Genomic DNA, 17,146 nt, shown 5'->3' on the forward strand with positions numbered 1-17,146 from the left:
ATAATGTTTCGTGGATACTCTACCCTTCCTCAGTCAAACAAGTGAATCACACAGTTTAAATAGACCATAACACCACCCCCTAGTAAAAAAGGCACCATTACGTTGTCATGGCAAATAAATCATTAAATCTAAAAATCTAAATCTCAGATTCTAAATAATGCCAAACATCAAGCATAATTATCACTTTCATAATTATCAATTTCACAATTTAATATCTGCAGTGTAATATGTGTTTTATGTGTCTAATTAAGGAACAGAGCCAAATACTGATAAGGCATAAACACAACATTGAATGAAAGTAAAAAAGAAACACGTACCTGCTAAAGCTGTTTAAGAGGCTACTCTATACCATAATGCAGGAAGATTATAGCCAAAATGCTATCCTGCATGAAGTAAAGCAAGATCCAGGCCAAAAATCCTTCCTGTCTGTACTTCCTAGTCATACCCATATGATTCCCCTAAAGGTGTATTACCGGCAATGTCACCAGGGGTCGGGGGAGTGTTAAATTCTTAGAAAAATAAACCAAGTAGTACTACAAAATTAAAAAAAACCCTATGCTGCTCACTCAGCCTGTATTACTAAATGTAAACTTTGAAGGACACGAACGTTAAGCTAAGCAGGGCTGTATGAAACAAAGTACCAGCATCCAACTATGCTGGAGAGCCATAGTCCAGTCATTTTGAATAATGTGTCTGGGTTTCAGGTGGTCCGAAACCCGGACACATGATTTGAAACCTGGAGCTGGCAACCCTACTGGGACAGAATGAACAACCGGGTGGGACACTGGGACAGCGCCTCCAAACCGGGACAATCCCAGTAAAAGTGGGACTTCTGGTAAGCCTAATTCTAGCCATATACATATCTCAGTCATCTTTAAATTCCCTTATGCTATTTGTCCTTGCCACCTCAACTGGAGGCAATTCCTTGAAGCAATGACCCTTTCTATAATGAAGTGGTTATGCAATTACTCCAGAACCTAATATTTTCCAATTTGAGATCATGACTCTTTGTTCTATGATTGCTTTTTTGTGAAAAAGATTTTTATTATATGCTTTATTACACCCATTTACATATTTCAAGTTTTATATTATTTTATATCACTCGACTCCTTCTCTTTTCTAAGCTATACATATTAAAACCAAGGGCTCAATTTATCAAAGAGACAACCTGGTAAAATTTGCTAGGTTAAGTACGCTCACTGTACATCGCTGCCACAATTTATAAAAAGTCCTAACACACGCGTGTCATTTATGATGTGAAGAGCATTGTGTCGATGATAAATATGAATTATCAATGTCACGTATTTACCATTTAATCTACCACGAATTTAGTTCGATTTCAATCACATGACCATCTTCTTTTTTTATACCGTTTTTTTACAAATTAATTTTATTCTTGTTCATGAATAAGTACAGTTCTAAAGGGTAATTTTAATTTTGAGTACTTGGTGCGTCCTTAAAATATTTTATTTAGAAAATTTGATTAATCAATGTCTCAAAAATGTATTTTATTAGCATATATACTTGTGTATATATATATATATATATATATATATATATATATATATATATATATATATTACTATGAAGCGTCACTATTTGTTACATTATCTTATTATGTACTTGTATTTATCGATCTACTTTATAATATGATAATATCTAGTACATTTTTTCACACCCTTTTATAGCCTAGTAACAATTGAGACGCAAATGTATCAGTTGACAGTTAAAAAATTTAAATTTTGTTGAATAAAGTCGTATGTACGGGCGGATTAGTATCATTATGCTCAAATAAAATTGCTATTAATTTACATCAAATGTATATCGCTGGAGTGTATGTTACAGTAATTTGACGCATATTTTCTGCAATTTAACAGTTTAATCTTTGATAAATGGAGCCCCATGCATCATTTTAATAGTTCTCCTTTAAACACTTTCCAATGTATTTGTATCATTCTGTAGATATGTTGGGTTTCAAAACTGTACACAATATTCAACTATAAATATTCAACTATACCTAATAATCAGTGATTTATAAAATGGCAAGATTCTCACTTTTTCTAATCACAATTAACATTCTCAACTTGCATGCTTAAAAGAATGCTATAAATGACCTTAGATAGATTCTGGAGATACATTTCACTAGACGGTTTTGTAATATGGGTGTGGTGCATGCTGGGAAAAGGTTTGATTAGATATAAAGGGCACAATTATTTATTATGGTATGACGTGCATTACAGCATTTGTAAGTCTTTCTTAACATTAGTATGCTTCCTTTTACACTACAGATTTTTTTTTTTGTGTGTATAACTCAGGTTGTTTCATTGGGCCATACCTCACCTGTAGTTACTTGATGATTCTTGGGAATAAACCTGCAACAATAAAAAAGGCCAGCAGATCATAACTCTTTTGATCCTATCTAACACATAAAGAATGAACTGGAACAGCTGTTGTTAATCAGAAAAACAAGTTACATGTTGTTTGTTAAACTGGTTAATGCTGTGCTGGAGAATTTTACTGTCTGTTGTGAGTCATCTAGTGGTTGAAAGACCAATAAGGATTTTGTAATACATTCCTAAAGTTTAGGACATTGTGGCCTAGATTACACGTGAAGTGCTATCGATAGCGCAGGGTGCGGTATCAATATCCCCTTTACGGGTGCATGTTAAGATAGTGCTCCACTCGTAATCTAGTTCAAAATGGGTTAGTCAGTTAGCCAATTCCAAGAGAGGACTGAGATGTATTCAGTTAGAAGGGATGGGCTATTATAAGTCAGGTGAGAGATGTTCAGCCAGTGGGAGTAAAGATAAGATGAGAGTGATGCCTTAGGGCATGATGAATGATATAGAACTCTGCATGAGATGGTATAAAATGATCCTCCATACCTCTACAGATATCAAAGCATGGACCGCCATAGACTCAAACATACTAAAAGCCCCTAGAGTAGGAGCTTTGTGTTTGGTCCCCAAAGACTCTAGGCCACCACAATGCTACTGCTTAGACATCCATAAGCATATTTTCCAGCTATGGGACCATATCAATAAAACAGACAATAATATAGCTACCAAACGTTCCCCTATGTTTCCTATACCCTTGAACGTGGAACTTGTGGGAGGCCTGGATAGGGGCTACCAGAGACTGCTAGAGTGGTATCACCACCCCTCTGGCTAACTTCCTAATGGAAGGCAAATTAATGGAAAGGGAAAATTTACCTAACCAAACTGAATACTATGCCAAAAACTGGCTCAAATATGCTCAAATCTCACACTTTCTTGCCTTAAGCCCACACAAAAATACTTTCTTAGATCCCTGATGATGTTTGAATCACTGTGTTACAAACAAACCCCTATAAAACACCACCTCTCCCTCTCCGGGTGACACAAATTAATAGGCACAGTAATCTTCCCGAATACTTTGACAGATGGCAAAAAGGATCTAGGTATACAACTTGAAAAAAAAGACTGGGACAGAATCACAAAATCAACACAACAATCCTCTTCTTCCCCCAGATATTAGAGCTAAACTATTAAATCCTTCTTAGGTGGTACCTCACACCTACTAGATTAAATAGCATCTATCCAGGAACCTCCACAAACTGAAAAAGGGAATTTTAATACACATGTGGTAGGAATGCAACAAAATTCAAACACTTTGGCGGACACTAGAACAACATTTTAGAACAATAATGAACATAAACCTTAACTTAACTCCTAAAAACATCCTATTAAATGACCTTCCGAAATTTCCGTGGAAATTAAGATTGCTTCTACTACCGATAGGTATTAACACAGCAAAATTCATCATAGCAAGACATTGGAAATCAATATTCACCCCCACAGAATCAATGTGGATAGACAGAACACAGGACTTAATCTCTCTAGAAGAGTATGGCCACAAAAGACTCAACAAACACACTCCCTTCCCTGAACTAAAATTCATTTGGGAAGATCATTTGTATTCCCAACATAACACTTAGACACCAATCAGACACCCTAGCAGAAAAAGGAGAGCTAATACTGGAACCCCAACCTACCTCCTTCCCTTCCCCTCTTTCCTCTCTTGAGTAAATTTGTTTGTTTCATAATTTCAAAGAAAACAAATAAAGAGCTGCAACCCTTATTTTTTTTTTTTTATAAAAGTTGACTATGAGAAGAACAGAAAGAGACTGAGAACATTGAAAGACTCAGCAACATCCTGAATCTACAGAGTTCTTATTTCTTGGACATTTGACTCTTGTATACCATTAATTGTACTTATTAACTCCTGTATCTTTTCAGAAATATTTGGATTTGTACAATTCTCAAAGTCAATAAATATCAAATATAAAAAAAAATAAAAAATGATCTTCCAGTATTGCAAGATTTTGCTATACTTCTCCAAGGGGCATTCCCTGCATTTCTGTATGTGAAAGAGAGACAAATCCAGTGCAATAAAGCACTACATAACATGAAAGTTCTGCTGCATTTACAGTTTGTGCTTTGTATTTTATATTGCTTTAAAGTTCAGATTATGTTTTAATAAATTTACACTTTACACTTTCTATTTTGTATTTTACTTTGCAATGCACTATATACAGCAGTGTATTTAGGATTGTGACTTTACAAATTCTTATTGTGCTTTGACAGTTTCTGCGTAACTGTAACAAATTACGATCATACTTTGTATATTTTTGTGTATCTTTTAAAAATTGCATTGCACTTTGTATTTGTTCTATTTAAAATAAAACAAAAAACTGACAGCTTCAGTTTTCCAGAGAACTTCACTACTTTCTATGGGCCAGATAAGCAAAGATTATCTATTTTGGAGAGAAATTATAGTGTAGACTTCACAAGGGCTGAACTCACTAATTTTTCTAAGAAAAAGTGTGGAACTTTAAAGTCTTTTGTTAATGGGTGAGAGATACAAATCCATTCAGAGAGTTTGGGCCAGTGCACAGTTTTGAGAGAGGGCAGGTCAGTATAAATGGGCAATCCATCCTTAGATAGAAGGTAAAATCAAGGCAGGGGAATGCTGTTATTTCCCTAAGGTGCAGAGAATTATGCTTCAATCAAAGTGTTATGTTTCAATGATTGAGGAATAGGGAAATATTGTAAAGGTTAACCTGTCCTAATCTACTTGCTCTGTATGGGTATCAAACTGACTTCCTCTGTAAAAATAAATTATATATCTTTTTAATCCCCAAGATGATACTCCCCTTTTAAATAAATGATCACCTCATCCCCAAAATCTTGTATTGTTGATAAAAAAAGGTGAATATTTAATCCATTAATTTAAGATAATTAAAATGTAATATTATTTATTTCACAATATGCATTTTCATGTTATGAAGCAACATCTCAATGAGTGGCGATGCTGGAGATATATTCAAAGCAGCATTGTCACCTACGGTAAAGGTGTAATGTAAATGATCCCTTTACACAGTATTGTATGACAATATAATTTACATGTGTCAGCCGAAACTTAACCCCCTTTTTTACATTACAATAGTGAAACTAGAACATCAATAATACACCTATAGGAGCTAAAGGATTGTGGATATATTGTACATATGTATACAATGTTTTATTTATATGTATTCTATTGTATAATCCTATTATATGTATTTAAATTATTGTTGTGTTTTTAAAAATTGTGTTTTTTGCTTTTGGTGTGTTTTTATCTTTTTTTAGGAAGAAGATTTTGTGATATTAATATTTCATACAAGACGGAAGCCACAAAATTCTAGTTATTTCTTTATTTCCGATATAAGTTCTCACTGTTCTGAACGTGTTATATTTATAGTATTGCGAACACAATAAAACTAGAAAGTCACGGCTACTGTCTTCTATGAAATATCAATATCATGAACATTAAATCTTCTTCTAAAAAAAACCCAAAAACATTCCAAAAGCAAAAATACATTATTTTTAAAACGACAACAATAGTTTAAATACTATATTATAGCATTACTGAATAAAATACCTATAAATAAAACCTTGTATATGCATGTATAATATACCCACAATGCCACTGCTTCTATTTGTTTATTAGTACTTTATTAACAATGGAGATTGCAGACATAAGGAATATATAGGCATTCCATGGGAGTTTGATGGACATTTCATGGGAGTAACTTGTTTTAATTGGGAAACATCGCTGTGAGTTTCTAATATTCAAAGCACTGTCCTCCGTCTTGGAAGCACCTTTTCAAACATATCAGTCTCGCCAGCTTTTCAGTGGCGAGAATTTCCATTGCAAGAAATATAGTGAATTTACAGTCAAACTTAATTGAAATATGCATAATTTGAAGTGTTACTAAACCAAAACCATTATTTGTTTTAGTGAATGCACAATCTATGTTGTGTAAACATACTATAAATACAGCCCCCTACCCCGCCGAGATTGCAGATAAGTGGCGATATGGGCCAACTTTTGCTAAAGCTGCGATCCCTATTATTTCCTATAAGAGACACATCGCCACTCGTCAGAACAGAGAGGTGCAGCCCACTTTTTTGGAATATAACACCAGACTCATGGAGACTGAGAAGGCCAAAAAAGCAATTTCTTGTGGATTTAGCTATGTTTTCATCACCAGGGCATCATTTGTTAAAAAAGTAAGCTATGTCCCAGCGTTAATTGCTAAACTATATGCCTGCATTAGTTAACAACCAATTCTCGCTTATTTTTTTAAGGGGCAATGTACTGTAATTTTTTTTGTACATGAGCAAGAAGCAGCAAAATAAATCACATTTTAGATAGGTGCTAAAATGTTCATTTTCAATAGCTCTTTCTAAATATTGACCGTTTGTTTATACAGACAGAGATAAGCTAAGAAGGACTTTGTTTTAGAAAGAAATATAATATAAGGGGCTCTGCTCTCCCTTGAGCTCAGCTCATTTAAACAGGTTGTGGTTTTAGTTAACAAAAGTAGCTATTTAATATACAAAAAATAACCTAAATGAACAATTTTCAGTGAATTTTATTTTCTGCAGAGTGTATAACAAGTCACTAAAAATATTAATGGGAAACACATTTTACTGTACACTGTCCCTTTACAAAATGATGGAGGTATATGAGTTACCTTGTTATTACATGATGCAGGAATATGATATTACAAAATGCAAACACCTTTTTAACAAAGTCCTCATAGTGGCTGACGTGTTGTTACCTTTGAGCAGTATGTTGTTAGCACACACACTGAATTAAATATGCACTCCAGAAGTATTCTGTTAATACATAAATGTGCAACTCCTGGTCCAACTACTGAACCAAAGAGAGTTCAGCACCTAATACATACGTGTGAGAATGCGCAAATATCTCAGGAACGTAATTTATGCGAATTGTAGTTTCCCAGTTCACAAAAACACGTACTGCTAGGCCATAAACCACAAAAACTAGCAGATTTGACCATCTGTTCAGCAGACAAAGGGCCAATGTAAGGGACTCCAGGTCCCCATAATGTAGGTTCCTGGCCCAAATTGTAGGGTGCTCATGGTGCTCAGGCACCTGGGAAATTGAGGCCTGATTTAAATAATTTTCACAGTCTAAATACTGCTTCAATTCAAAGTTAAAAAATGGCTTTGCATTGAAAGAGTTAAAACACAAGCTTTCTGCCTTAAATACAAGATTTCATTGATATTAAACAATCTAGCAATGTTTTGTACTGCACACATTTCATTTAGAAAATGATATAGCGAATGTCTACCAGAAGAGGGCAGTACGTCTGCACGGATATTTTACAAAACAAAGGGATGTAAGAACGGGATAAATTCACACAGTATTTTTCTGAAACCTGATAATGTTAGCTTACTAGGAGCCTATTTAATATCTCTAGCTATTATGTCATCTCTATATTTTATCTGACAGTTTTTCAAACTCAGCATTTTGTATACAAGAACTAGTGTTTGAAAGGTCAGAAAGACATTTCTAAATAATGTACACAGCTAGGCCATTTTACATTTAAAGAAACGTATAAGATGTATAGCTGTTTTAAATTCAGAAATTATTTTTTATGCTTTTTCTTTACCTTTTTGTGTGGACTTCTGTGTGGAATATTTATTTTGATTCTATTAACTATACCATTAGATAGTTTTATAGTGTTTTGTTAATGTATCACTTAGCTGAACATTTATATTCAAATAATTATTTTATATTTCAATTTTTAAACTTAAAGGGACAGGACACACCAACATTTTCTTTCATAATTTGGATATAACATACAATTTTAAATAACTTTCCAATTTAGTTCCATTATCAAATTTGCTTTGTTTTCTTGTTATCCTTTGCTGAGGAACTGCATTGCACTACTGCCAGCTAGCTGAACACATCTAGTTAGCCAATCACAAAAGACAAATATGTGCAGGCACCAATTAGCAACAAGTCACACTAGTGTAGACTATGGCCTCTAGTTATTAAGCTCCGTATTTTGCTGCATTCGCCGGCCCAATACGCTCACTTAAGCTCGCCTAACATCGCTGCCGCAGACCTGAATGTGTTCACCAAAGTTATCAAGAAAGCTGTCAAGAAGCCGCGCACCAAGTACGGAGCAATGAGCAGCGGACTGTTGTTAACTTACAGTCATCGATCTCGCTGCTCATCGGCTTCTTCGCAGCTTTCTTGCTACCCTGTCACTAAGCGCCCAAACTATACTATACTGTTTTACCCCCTAAACCGCCAGTCCCGGAGACCCCCGCACCTAAATAAAGTTATTAACCCTTAATCCGCCGTTCCCGGACCCCGCCTCAACTATAATACATATATTAACCCCTAAACCGCCGCTCACGGAGCCCCCCGCATCTAAATAAAGTTATTACCCCCTAAACCGCCGCTCCCGGACCCCGCCGCAACTATAATAAATATATTAACCCCTAAATCACCGCTCCCGGACCCCACCGTCACCTACATTATACCTATTAACCCCTAATCTGCCGCCCCCTATACCGCCGCCACCTATATTAAAGTTATTAACCCCTATCCTGCGGATCCCGGACCCCTCCGCAACTAATTTAAATGTTTAACCCCTAAACCGCCGCTCCCGGACCCCACCGCCACCTTTATTAAACTTATTAACCCCTAAACCTAAGTCTAACACTAACATCCCCTAACTTAAATATTATTTAAATAAATCTAAATACATATTACAATTATTAACTAAATTATTCCTATTTAAAACTAAATACTTACCTGTAAAATAAACCTTAATATAGCTACAATATAACTAATAATTACATTGTAGCTATTTTAGGGTTTATTTTTATTTTACAGGCAACTTTGTATTTATTTTAACTAGGTACAATAGCTATTAAATAGTTATTAACTATTTAATAGCTACCTAGTTAAAATAACTACAAAATTACCTGCAAAATAAAACCTAACCTAAGTTACAAATACACCTAACACTACACTATCATTAAATTAATTTAAAAAAATAACTACAATTACCTAAAATTAAATACAATTAAATAAACTAAACTATAGTACAAAAAAACAAACATTAAATTACAGAAAATAAAACATTTTTACAAGAACTTTAAGCTAATTACACCTAATCTAAGCCCCCTAATAAAATAAAAAAGCCACCCAAAATAATAAAATGCCCTACCCTATACTAAATTACAAAGTAATCAGCTCTTTTACCAGCCCTTAAGAGGGCTTTTTGTGGGGCATTGCCCCAAAGTAATCAGCTCTTTTACCTGTAAAAAAAATACAACCCCCCAACAATACAACCCACACACCCCTACTCTAAAACCCATCCAAACCCCCCTTAAAAAAAACTAACACTAACCCCCTGAAGATCACCCTACCTTGAGCCGTGTTCACCCAGCCGGGTTGAATTCTTCATCCATGCGGGGCCGAAGAGGTCCTCCATCCGGCCGAAGTTTTCATCCAAGTTTCGTCTTCTATCTTCAATCATCCGGAGCGGAGCCATCTTCCATCCAGCCGACGCAGAGCCATCTTCTTCCAACAACGTCCTAACACCGAATGCCTGGTCCTTTAAATGACGTCATCCAAGATGGCGTCCCTCGAATTCCAATCGGCTGATAGGATTCTATCAGCCAATCGGAATTAAGGTAGGAAAAATCAGATTGGTTGATTTAATCAGCCAATCGGATTGAAGTTCAATCTGATTGGCTGATTGGATCAGCCAATAGAATTGACCTCACATTCTATTGGCTGATCCAATGAGCCAATCGGATTGAACTTCAATCCGATTGGCTGATTAAATCCACCAATCAGATTTTTCCTACCTTAATTCCGATTGGCTGAATCCGATTGGAAGATGGCTCCGCTCCGGATGATTGAAGATAGAAGACGCCGCATGGATGAAGACTTCGGCCGGATGGAGGACCTCTTCTGCCCCGCATGAATGAAGAATTTGGCCCGGCTGGGTGAACACGGCTCAAGGTAGGGTGATCTTCAAGGGGTTAGTGTTAGGTTTTTTTAAGGGGGGTTTGGGTGGGTTTTAGAGTAGTGGTGGGTTGTAATGTTGGGGGGGGGGTTGTATTTTTTTTACAGGTAAAAGAGCTGACTACTTTGGGGCAATGCCCCGCAAAAAGCCCTTTTAAGGGCTGGTAAAAGAGCTGATTACTTTGAAATTTAGTATAGGGTAGGGCATTTTATTATTTTGGGGGGCTTTTTTATTTTATTAGGGGGCTTAGATTAGGTGTAATTAGTTTAAAGTTCTTGTAATTTTTTTAATTTTCTGTAATTTAGTGTTTGTTTTTTGTACTATAGTTTAGTTTATTTAATTGTATTTAATTTTAGGTAATTGTAGTTATTTTTTTAAAATAATTTAATGATAGTGTAGTGTTAGGTGTATTTGTAACTTAGGTTAGATTTTATTTTACAGGTAATTTTGTAGTTATTTTAACCAGGAAGTTATTAAATAGTTAATAACTATTTAATAACTATTGTACCTAGTTAAAATAAATACAAAGTTGCCTGTAAAATAAAAATAAATCCTAAAATAGCTATAATGTAATTATTAGTTATATTGTAGCTATATTAGGGTTTATTTTACAGGTAAGTATTTAGTTTTAAATAGGAATAATTTAGTTAATAATTGTAATATGTATTTAGATTTATTTAAATAATATTTAAGTTAGGGGGTGTAAGTGTTAGACTTAGGTTTAGGGGTTAATAAGTTTAATATAGGTGGCGGTGAGGTCCGGGAGCGGCGGTTTAGGGGTTAAACATTTAATTTAGTTGCGGCGGGGTCCGGGGGCGGCGGTTTAGGGGTTAAACAATTTATTTAGTTGCGGAGGGGTCCGGGATCCGCAGGATAGGGGTTAATAACTTTAATATAGGTGGCGGCGGTATAGGGGGCGGCAGATTAGGGGTTAATAGGTATAATGTAGGTGGCGGCGGGGTCCGGGAGCAGCAGTTTAGGGGTTCATATATTTATTATAGTGGCGACGGGGTCCGGGAGCGGCGGTTTAGGGGTTAATAAGTATAAAGTAGGTGTTAGGTGCAGACATCTCCCATAGAAATCAATGGGATATCGGGCAGCAGCGAACATGAGCTTTCGCTGCTGTCAGACTCCCATTGATTCCTATGGGATCCGCCGCCCATTGAAAACCAGGTACGCTGGGCCGGAATAGTGCCGAGCGTACCTACTAGTTATTTGATAACTAGCAAAAGTAGTCAGATTGTGCCGAACTTGCGTTCGGCACATCTGGAGTGACGTAAGAATCGATCTGTGTCGGACTGAGACCGGCGGATCGTAGCTTACGTCACTATATTCTACTTTTGCCGGTCTCTAGCCTTTGATAACTATGGCGAATCAGCCTCGCCACAAATACGCTGCAAAATTCCAGCGTATTTGCGGTTGACGGCTTGATAACTAGAGGCCTATGTGAGTATTCTTTTTCAACAAGTGATACCAAGAGAACAAAACACATTTGAAAATAGAAGTGAATTTAAGTGTCTTAAAATGACATGCTCTATCGGAATCATGCGTTTAATTTTGACTTTCCTATCCCTTTAATATCAACTCAAAATAGAATTGTTTAAGTTACAAAAAATAGTTTGAAATTCACTTGTTTTAGTTTCCAAAAAAGCACAAACATATTCTGTGATTATTATACTACCTATTCTGATTAACTTTCCTGTTTTTATAGTCATAAAACAACTGTCATTTTTTAAGCTAGAGCTATATGTTCCAACACAATTTGTTCACCCACTAAGCTAATTTTATAGCCCACACACTTCTAATGAGAATTCTAATGAATTCTACATGTTAAGTGTTTTACATTTTCCTTGTTTAAACTTCAGGCCTATGTTATTCCTCAGCTAAAATTAGAGTATTATTTGATTTGGGTTTCCAATGCTTTATTTTGGGTTTTATGTCACCGACCTGGAAAGTACCCCATACTAACTACTATGTATCACTTTTAATGGTCACTGCCTACTCAGTGAGTGATGTGTCTGTGCTTGTTTTCCCTATCAGTAATCCCCATAGCTTGCCAAAACATAACTTAAAGCATTGCAACACTGCTTACCTATTTCAGTTTATTTTAATACGTAATGAGGATAAGACAAGTTAGGTGGTAAACATGGAAACATAGAGTTTGAGGCAGATAAGAACCAAAAGGGCTATCACGGTAAATGTTTAAAGTTAAGGAACAGTTGTGGTCTATTTTTATTTTTATATCTAGATTATACCCTTTATTGTGCTGCAAAATTATGTTAATGCACTACAAATAAAGGGTGATAATAATAAATAAAATCAGATATGCTATGCTTAGTAGTTCCACAAAAATGGCAGTATTAGTTGATTATACATTTAAAAAAAGCAAGAAACAAACTACAACAATATTTATAAATCATTACAATAATGAAAAGCTCAGAAAAATATTCTTTTTTTTTGCCTAAGACTTCCATTATTTTAAAGATTCCTTTGTAAAGTAGTTTATTTGCAGTTATGGATTTGGTTGCCTTCTGAGGTTACAGCAACCCAGTGATATCTGGGACTTGTAGGCCACAATATGAAATGAATCAATGAAACAAGACTAAAAAAAATGATCTGCTAGCCTTAAAGGGACAGTCAACACCACAATTTTTGTTGTTTAAAAAGAAAGATAATCCCTTTATTACCCACCCATTCCCCAGTTTTGCATAACCAACACTGTTATAGAAATACACTTGTTACCTCTGTGATTACCTTGTATCTAAGCTTCTGCAAACTGCCCCCTTATTTCAGTTATTTTGACAGACTTGCATTTTAGCCAATCAGTGCTCACTCCAGGGTAACTTCACGTGCATGAGCTAAATATTATCTATATAAAACACATGAACTAATGCCCTCCAGTGGTCAAAATGCATTCAGATTAGAGGCAGTCTTCTGGGTCTAAGAAATTAGCATATCAACCTCCTAGGTTTAGCTTTCAACTAAGAATACCAAGAGAACAAAGCAAAATTGGTGATAAAAGTAAATTGGAAAGCTGTTTAAAATTACATTTCCTATTTAAATCATGAAAGTTTTTTTTGGACTTAACTGTCCCTTTAAGTCCTAATACATTTTATTTTTTTTACTTTTAACATTTACTTATTTTCTAACTCTTCATTGACACATTTAACTAAAGCTAAAATTAATTTACATCATAGATGTATTTATTTCAAAGATTAGTAATTTCTTAGGTATATGACATTTATTTAGTTGAAGTTGGAGTCAAGGTTTATATCCAATAAGCGGCCATTTTTCATTCTCTTGTAAAGTAGAATTCTTCTCAGCATTGTAAGAGGGGCACAGACTTTTTGAAGTCAGTCACATTATTTGCCATTATTACAGATACTCTGAAATTCACAGTTGCTGTAAAAATTCTAATGCTTATGAAAATGAACATATATCCAATTCATGGCCTATGAAAAACTGTGTTTACATAGCGTATCATAACATGTCTGCATTCTTTCACTTTTTTGCCATTGCATTTTTTGTCTTTGTCCTCAGAAGTATGATATGAATTTTATTCCTGGGTTGTGTGCTGAAATTAGATTTTGCCCTTGCCCCTGATCTCAAGCGTATGACCTGGAGTCGGTTCCTGGTCTCTTAGTGGGATTTTGATTTTGCCATTGATCCTGACCTCAATTGTATGACCAGGCTTGTTATTGGACACACTTCTGGATAGCTACAACTTTGTGGGCTCTGAGTCTGTTAGCTCTTCCAGTTCTGTTCATTACATGTTCTCAGCTATCAACCCTACGCTACTATTTCTATTTTCTGTTACATTCTTGCTTTCATTTCTGCTGCTGAATCTCAGCCCTTGTGGGTCCAACTTCTGAACTATAATTATGGATTTATAGTTTATTTTATTATGGAACCATGTTGCACTGAACTTTCCAATTGTTAGTAAATTGTCCAAAAGGGAACATGTACAGAGATAAGGAGGAAAATAAAGATTTGTCCTTAGGAACAGTGTAAACAAAGCAACTTGGTGAGAGGGACAAGAATTCACATACTAAGCGTCGGTTTGCTCACCATAACACCATCTATTTTTCTAAAAACAAAATACTGTAATACATATTATAAATACTATTGTTTAAAATAGAAAAAATAATTATTATGTTCATTTGAACAATTTTATTTTCTATATATAAAAAAACTAAAATATACATTTTTCATTGATAATATAAACACAAGTGACTTTCAAATCTTAATAAACTATTTATATTGTTACTAACAATAATAAAGAAATAAAAAATTACTACAAATAACAAAAATAAGCAAACATATCCCAGCTTCCAGTTCAATAAAATATAGGTTTTACTTAGAACAAACTAATGAATAAAAAAAAATCCTGTCTATTTATCATTTAAATCTCTTTGCTTGCGCTGTGCATACTTTTGTATGGAATTTGAATGACCATTTATTTCAAGGTATTTCATTTTTTGGCTTCTACTACCTAGTATTAAAATGCCATCTGAATTAATTGATTTTAATAAATGTGAGTGACATTTAGTAACCTTAAAAACCAAGTGATTACTTATGAATTATACTTCAATTGTTTGCCAAATTCTAGTATAGTCATTAATCAAAGACTCAGTACAAAGTAAGTTCATTGTTTTGGTTAGTCCAAGATACTTTTGACTTACTAAGTAGATTTTGAAGATTTGTTAACTCCAATAAATATGAGGTATCATGCTGAGTGCTCATGTTTTCAGTTCTACATTTAGTATTCATACACCTTAAAACACGACAATTTAGGATGACATACCCAGTTTGTTAATTAAAATGACATCTATAACATCTATTTTTTTCCATTTTGTATCATCAATTATAACATTTAGCAAAATTCAAATACAATAATAATATTACAGTAAAAAAGTAATATTATCCAGTTATATATTAAATATAAATAATATTAAAGTAAATATATACTTTTAAATATTTTTAATTGCTTCAATATATATTATTATTTAATTTTATTACAATATAAATGTAATATTATAATGTGTTTAAAGGGACATTAGACACCAAATAAATGTTAGATAGAATGATGCATTCAATGAAAAGATTAGTCTGGGAATAACATGTAGATCTATTGTTTAGGTTTCATTAGCTGTTTAAACATTGACAAAATAAGTGTCAAGGTTTAGGAGCCCATTCTGGCGAGTCTTTAGACCGCTGCTCCATATCCCTGTCCGACCTGCTCTGATGAGGTGGACAGGAATCGCCACAATTCAACCCGATCGAGTACGATCGGGTGGATTGACACCCCCCTGCTTGCGGCCGCGAGTCTACAGGGGGCAGCGTGGCACCAGCAGCTCTTGTGAGCTGCTGGTGCAATGCTGAATATGGAGAGCGTATTGCTCTCCGCATTCAGCGGGGTCTTGCGGACCTGATCCGCATTGTCGGATCAGGTCCGCAAGACCTTTGATAAATAGGCTTCTATGTGTCTATAAAACAATGGAAGCTGCCATGTTGTAACTTACGGTACGTTCTCTGCTGTGGCCAATTAGGGACAGTTAGAAATAGGTCACAAGGGTGTGCAGCCAATGGCTGTGTAGAATATAACAGTGTTCTGCATTTCCATTTCTAACAGGAACTGAAAAGCTCACAATTTTAAAATGGAATTACAGGAAAAGAGGACAAAATAAATAATGATATATAGTAAATTGCAGAGTTTTTTCTATATACACAATTTATCATTTTATGGCTGCATTTTCAGTGCGTTATGCTCCAAAAAGGGAGTGTAGAGCATAATTTACCGCCAGCTTAAAAAACGTGCTCGTGCACGATTCCCCCATAGAAAACAATGGGGCAGTTTGAGCTGAAAAAAAACCTAACACGTGCAAAAAAGCAGCGTTCAGCTCCTAACGCAGCCCCATAGTTTCCTATGGGGAAACACTTCCTATGTCTGCACCTAACACCCTAACATGTACCCCGAGTCTAAACACCCCTAGCATTACACTTATTAACCCCTAATCTGCCGCCCCCGCTATCGCTGACACCTGTATATTTTTTTTAACCCCTAATCTGCCGCTCCGTACACCGCCGCAACCTACGTTATCCCTATGAACCCCTAATCTGCTGCCCCTAACACCGCCGACCCCTATATTATATTTATTAACCCCTAATCTGCCGCCCCCAACGTCACCTCCACCTACCTACAATTATTAACCCCTAATCTGCCGACCGGACCTCACCGATACTATAATAAATGTATTAACCCCTAATCCGCCTCACTCCCGCCTCAATAACCCTATAAGAAATATTATTAACCCCTAATCTGTCCTCCCTAACATCGCCGACACTTAACTTCACTTATTAACCCCTAATCTGCCGACCGGAACTCACCGCTACTATAATAAATGTATTAACCCCTAAAGCTAAGTCTAACCCTAACACTAACACCCCCCTAAATTAAATATAATTTAAATCTAACAAAATAAATTAACTCTTATTAAATAAATTATTCCTATTTAAAGCTAAATACTTACCTGTAAAATAAACCCTAATATAGCTACAATATAACGAATAATTATATTGTAGCTATTTTAGGATTAATATTTATTTTACAGGCAACTTTGTATTTATTTTAACCAGGTACAATAGCTATTAAATAGTTATTTACTATTTAATAGCTACCTAGTTAAAATAATTACAAAATTACCTGTAAAATAAATCCTAACCTAAGTTACAATTAAACCTAACACTACACTATCAATA

The sequence above is a fragment of the Bombina bombina genome, chromosome 5, assembly GCF_027579735.1.
Source record: "Bombina bombina isolate aBomBom1 chromosome 5, aBomBom1.pri, whole genome shotgun sequence".
NCBI classification, from domain to species: domain Eukaryota; kingdom Metazoa; phylum Chordata; class Amphibia; order Anura; family Bombinatoridae; genus Bombina; species Bombina bombina.